Source organism: Ochotona curzoniae, unplaced genomic scaffold (genome assembly GCF_017591425.1).
Source record: "Ochotona curzoniae isolate NIBS_2020 unplaced genomic scaffold, NIBS_Ocur_1.0 scaffold_3171, whole genome shotgun sequence".
In the NCBI taxonomy this organism is placed as follows: Eukaryota; Metazoa; Chordata; class Mammalia; order Lagomorpha; family Ochotonidae; genus Ochotona; species Ochotona curzoniae.
This window is the reverse complement of record NW_024467104.1, coordinates 4,130,382-4,136,961: the sequence shown is the minus strand read 5'-3', so window position 1 is coordinate 4,136,961 and position 6,580 is coordinate 4,130,382.

Sequence of the window (6,580 nt, the reverse complement as noted above, 5' to 3'; positions counted from 1 at the left end):
CTCCCCTCCTGGGAAGGAGCTGTGGGACAAGTGGACTGGGAGTGAGCATACTTTCCCATCTCTTCATAGACCATGTCTGTGCTGTTGTGGGATTAGGACCACAGACACCTTTTGCTGAATTCTGTTTATCTGTGTTCACACCAGGGCACTGGAGATGATGGTCATGTCCAAATCTTTATTAGCACACAGCTTCTACTCTGAGCACTGGAAATGGGAACCACTTGGAAGTGAAACCTCAGATGAGATCCTGATTTGACCTCTCATAACCTGGTCCTGGAGAATTTCTTACCTTTTTAATGCCTATGAGCAAATATGCCACTGTATAATTTACTTGTTAATTGTGATTGTAGGTCTTATCTCTGATCTTAAACTGTACACTCCTTGCTGGCAGGAAACCAAAACTCGTAGCACAATACAGCACACCCTGGATTGTGGAAGTATTCTATCAGGCTGCTTTCTGCTTTCTTTAAATTGTTAGTTTAATATGGGGCTTGGTTGCATTTTCCCTTCTGTCCCAACCACTGCCACAGTAAGAAAAGACCCTAAAGAGAAAACAAAGAAAAAAAAAAAGACCCTAAAGAGTCAACAGTCAACTATGGCTTGACATTATTTAGTATTAACCATCTGGTACTCAAGCTCAAAGGCAGGCCAGGATCAGGACTAAGAGATTAGACAGCCCTGGACCGATTTGACATTTAGTGGTTACATGACCTTGGGTGAACTGCCTAATCTCTCAGTTTCTTACCAATGAAAAGTGGATGGGACTGGTACTATGGGTATAGTTGCTATCTGAAGGGCCGGAGTCTTACATAGGCACCAGTTATAGTCACAGCTCCTCCTCCTACTTCTTTTTAAAGATTTATTATTTTTAAAATCTTTATTTATTTATTATTTTTATTATCATTTTTTGACACAGTTCCATAAGCTCCTGGGATTTCTCTTATCCCCTTCTCAATCCCCGCCCCCCTGCACCCTCCCACTGAGTTCCCCTATATCATTACTATAGTATAGTTCTTCATACACAATCATATGTCCATCATTGTAGGCATGGACAATGGCAGAGAGTGCAGCATCCTATTGTCAAGATATAGTAAACAGTTTCATTGTAAGTCCACCTTGGATTTATTTGTTGTTTTTTTTTTTTTATTGGAAAGCCAGATATACAGCGAAGAGGAGAGACAGAGATGAAGATCTTCCATCTGTTGATTCACTCCCCAAGCAACCACAATGGCCTGAGCCTGAGTCGATCCAAAGCCAGGATACAGGAGCCTCTTTCAGGTCTCCCACATGGTTGCTGGGTCCCAAGGCTTCAGGCAGTCCTCGACTGCTTTCTCTGGCCACAAGCAGGGAGCTGGATGGGAAGCAGGGCCTGCAGTATTAGAACCAGAGCCCGTACAGGATCTCGGCATATATAAGGTGAGGACTTTAGCTGCTAGGCTAATGCATGTGTCCCAAGCTGCTCTACTCTGAATCCATGTCTTTGTTGATGTGCCTGGGAAAGCAGTGGACGATGGTACAGGTATTTGGACCCTTGAACTCATACGGGAGACTCAGATGAAGTTCCTGGCTCATGGCTTTTGCCTGGCCTAGCCCTGGCTATTATCATCACTTGGAGAGAACCAATGAGTAGAGGATCCCTCTCTTTGTATATCCCTCTCTCTCGGTAACAAAGATTTTTGAATAAATAAATGAAGCTCTCTTTAAAAAAGAAAGGTGGATGACAGTAGTACCTTACTCAGAAAGTGTTTTAGAGATTAGTGAGAAAACTTCCAGCACAGAACTTATCACAGATGGAATATTCAATTACCATCTGTTCTTTGTGGAAGGGCAGGGACCACAAATAAAAGAAGGGCTGTTGTTTTGGATATTTCTCCTAAATGATCCCAAACTATTTGTTTCCAATACTTACAGCAGTAGATCTTAAACTATGGTCTCTAGTATCATTGGAGAATGTATTGAAAATGTGAAATCTCCATTCATTCCCTAGAACTACTGACTGTCAAGCTCCTGGCCTGGGGTCTACAATCTATGGTTTCACAAACTCCAGGGGTTTCTGATCCAGTATAAATTTGAGAACCATTGCCATCCTGAAATGTTTTATACTTCTGCTTGGTGATTTTACTAAACGTTTTCTAGAATCCCAGCAGTTAGAAATATTGGCTATGTAGAACTTGAGTTAATTCACAATAATTGTCATATTTAAAAATCTTGCTGGTTTCTAAGTATCTGTTTTCCCATAATTATCATTATTTTCCCACAATTGTCATTGGTCTATCATGTGACAGCGAAGACATTGGCCATTTCTTCCCACTCATTTTGATCCCATACACATTTGGGTAGACCGAGGCTCTCAAGATATGATGAGCACCTGTGGTCATGGAACAATAGTAGAGAATCTGGGACACAAGCATATATTTTTTTTCCTGACTGCTATTTCTGCTGCACTATGCTTTCATTTCTTAAGAAAATATTTATCAGGAGACATACAAATGGCAGAATGTTGAGCTCAAGCTACTTCTGAGCATCCCTTGCATTCTCTGAGAAACAGCATGTTTTCCAGGGGAGGAATTTGCAACAACACCTACAGCAACCTTGAATATCGATGCCTCACATGGCTGTGATCTTAAGGCAAGCCATTCAGTGATGTGTTACTGCTATGATCATTTTGCAAAAGAGGCCAATTTGATCAAAACCACAACTAAGAAATGCTGAAGCTGAAATTTGAATTAAGTGAGCAGAAGTATGTCTGTTTACAATTTTTTTAATGAATACTATATTGAATGATGTACTCTGATGCAAGGAAAAATGAACTCTTCCTGTTCTCATTTTTCTAGAACAGCCTTTCTTCCTGCATGGCTGAAAAACAATGCATCTGCAGACCCAACAAATGACACCAAATGACCCCAGCATGGATGCTCTTGAGATATCTTCATTTTTACCGCCTATGAGGACAATGTCATTAACCAGGCTGGCTGCTCAGTTATAGCTTTTCAACTAGCTCTAGATCAAGGTCCTGATAAATAAATAAGTAAACCTTTACCGTATGTCAAGGGTGCTGGACAGGGATGGGTCAGCTGGAAGGTGCACTACAGGATTTCCAGCCTTCTGTGGCTCTGTGTGCAGAGACCCAAGCCTGCTTCATGAACCTGTTCCCAGTCTTCAATTACCATCCAGCTGGCCATTCAGCTGGCCAAATTCTGCCTCTCTAAGGAAGTGTTCCGAAAGCCCTGTCTTGCTAAAGGACACCCCTGATGATCAAGGTTCACAAGGGACATTTCTCAGGGTCTGTCTAGATCTCAGCTGATGACTCTCAGAGTCTGCAGAGAAATGGGAGTCTTACCTTGCAGTTCTACCAGCTTCGGACTGTTCCTTCTTCAGGCTCTGTGCATTTCTGTGTGTGGTTCTAGAGATTTCTGATGAAATGAGAAAAACCAGGTTTCTCTTTCAGGCTTCAAAGTCCACTTCGCAGTTTCATTTCCAGAGAATGAGTCTATTGTCACATTCTTTTGCCCCTTGGAGTGTTTATGGCCTTGGTTGGAGTAGGATTCCATGCAAACTCCTTCCAAAGTCTGACGCTGAGAAAGTGAGAAATCCAGATGTGATTAAGGACAATGCAATTGACCCATCAATCACTAAGATTACACCTATTAACCAATTAGTGGATATTTATTGAGCTTGTACCATGTATTGGATGGGTTGTTGAATACTGTGATACAGAATGTACTGGAATGTGCAATGAGTGGATGGGCCAGAATATGACCATTGTTGGATGTTTGCAGTACAATTATGGCTGGGTGTGAACCAATAAATCATGAGGGAACAAGTGGTTGGGGAGTGTCAGAGATCTAGGCTGTTTCTGGGAGTGTGTTGAGTGGTGGGACACTGATACTCAACTGAAGTTAGGTATTGAAAGGAAGGTTAGACTAAAGCTACATTCAAGGAGAAGCATCTCTCAGAAGAGTGGTGAAGGAGCAGCTGTGTGTCTGCATTTAATTCATTCTTCAAGGCCCATCTTAGGGTATTTTCCCCCATGGAGTCTCCTTTCAACTTTACATTCAGAAGAAATTTCTTTAAAATCCCCAACATTTCAAATGTGACTGCTTGGCAGTGGGGGTATCCTCAACTCTTGGTACTATCGGATCACCCTGTCCTTTCATTTCACATGGGTTGGCTAAAGCCACAATCCTGTTTTAAGGTGGCTCCACTCCCAGTAACAGTGAGGATTTTGGGTTATGGACTCGTTTCTTCAGTCACTTTTGCCCCAACATTCTAAACATTTCTGATGTCACTCAACCTCATCTTTCACAGCTGTTCCAGGGGCTCAGTCACAGGCCATAGCTCCTGTTACCAGTGGATGCCTCCTGCCCTGCCAATGACTTATCAAAGTCCTGTCTTCTTACTCCCTTTTCTCAGCACATGGTGATATTAGGACATGGGCCATTACACAGTGAGGAAGTTAAATTGAGGTTCATAGGGTGGGTCCTGATTTGGTATAACTGGTATCTTCATGAGAAGGGATGAAGGTCGACGCTGGCAGAGATAGGAAAATGAGAATGCTGCATGCGCAGGAGGCAGAGGAGCCATGGGTGTCCCAGCCAAGCAATGCCCAGTGTCGTCCTAAAGCAGCAGCAGTCAGGGAGAGTGATGGCCACACTGTCCCTTGCAGCCCTTCTGGGGTTTACCTCTCACACGTTGACCTCAGACTCCGGCCTGCGGGGGGAGGGAGACAAGCACTTGCATGAAGAGGCTACGTGTTTGTGACACTTTGGAAGTTCTAGGCAATGACTGGAGTTCTCTTCCTTGATTTTTCAGAAACTTGCCCACACTGAGCAGTTCTGTGCAGCTGAATTGGTTCAGAGCAGGACTCATGGATCAGTCAAGGTGGCTGTGCTGCCCAGTGGAGCAGTGACCTTCATGTGGACTCTTGGGTGTCCCTGATCTCAGTCCTTGGCCTGAACCTGCCACAGAGGGCTGAACCTGGGACCTCTCTCCCGGGACTGGTACTTCTCCTGCTTCCCCATCTTTACTTTTCTCCCCAATCCAAAGCCTGGTTGTATCCTTTTCAGGATTCCTGAGTCCCTGCTTCTGCTCTGGTTCCAGTACTGAACAGCGAGCTCCCTCTGTTCCTGACCATAAGGAGCATGCTGCCTGGTGTACGATCCACACCTTCCACCCATGTGCTCGCCCATACTGCTGTAGCAATTCTTCGAGTCTGTCTTGTGAATTGTTCCACTGTGTCTGTGTTTATCTTTCCTCAGGAGCCCCTTGGGGCGATGCCTGTTTTCTGCTGAGGCATGTGTTTGGTGTTCAGTGACTGAGTAAGTAATACATCAAGTTGGGAGTGGATGGATGGGGTGTGCGAGAGGGATTGGGCACAGTGGGAAGAGGACCTGGAGTGCAACTGAGCAGGGACTTGAATGACAGGACCAGCAACTGAGTTTTGTTTTGTTTCCTGTGGGAGAGCTGTTGTAATGTTTTGTAGTGTGTATGTGCATATAAATAACTGGTTTCAAAATTCTTTAGTTGCAGGAGCATTTTACACTGACAACAACTTATGAAGAGCATTTGTTCACATTCATTACATTTATGATTTTATTATATTCGAAATTTTAATGGAAATATGTGAAAATAGTGATTAATTTAAAACATACTTATTTACATGGCAATGTAAATAAATATTTTTAGGGAGGATTTCTTACTTGCATGAACACTTTCAGTGAGAAGAGTGGCCTTGCCCTGTATACTGGGTACATCATTTAGATCTGACTTATTGGACAGCTGCTTGCCAGTTCTTTCTCAGTAAGGACCACCCTTCCCATCCTATCCTTCTGTGCTTTCCATGTTCCTGCCTTCCTGGGTGGAGACAATGCAGGCTCCGTGCTTTTCCTCCCAGAGCTTATAGAAGTTGCCCTTGGAGTTGGCCTGCTGCACATTCTCCCCCTGCTACCTTGCGTTGTGCTTGTGGTCCTGGGAGCTTGTCCCAGGCCCTGGTCCTTTCTTTCTGGCTGCCCAAATTCTTCTTTCTGATGTTCTGAAGAGTTGCGGCCTAACTGTGCGGCATCCACACTGGATCCAGCCTCTGAAGGAGTAGACAGGCTGTGGTTTCCTGGAGTGCGAGTTCTGTACCTGGCAGTCCCCTCTGAGCATCGTCTGTTGAGTGACTGCCTGCCGTTCATCCCTTCTGAGGCCCTGGAACTGAACACCACAGTGAGGCTACCATACTGGGGCTTTGTGAGCCCATGGATGCCCCACAGCGGCCACGCTGGAAGCTATGTGCTGTCTGCCAGTGTGGGTAGCCAGTGAATTTGGAGGAATGCCTTCAGTGCTAGGGAAGCTACTCCTTCAAATTTGGTATTTGGGAGAGGAATGACAGTTCTGTTTTCTCGCCTGTAGCTATTTTGTTTAATCCACTCTGAGCTGACAGTGACATCCTGTGGCCATTTGATGTATGTTCTTGTTCTGGAATGAAGAACCTATTGAGGATGGATGTTTATAACATTTCTCTCATACCATGTTCTCTGGGCTTCCTCAATCACAACATTTATTCTCTCTCTCTTTACAAGTTAGTCAGCTTGGAATT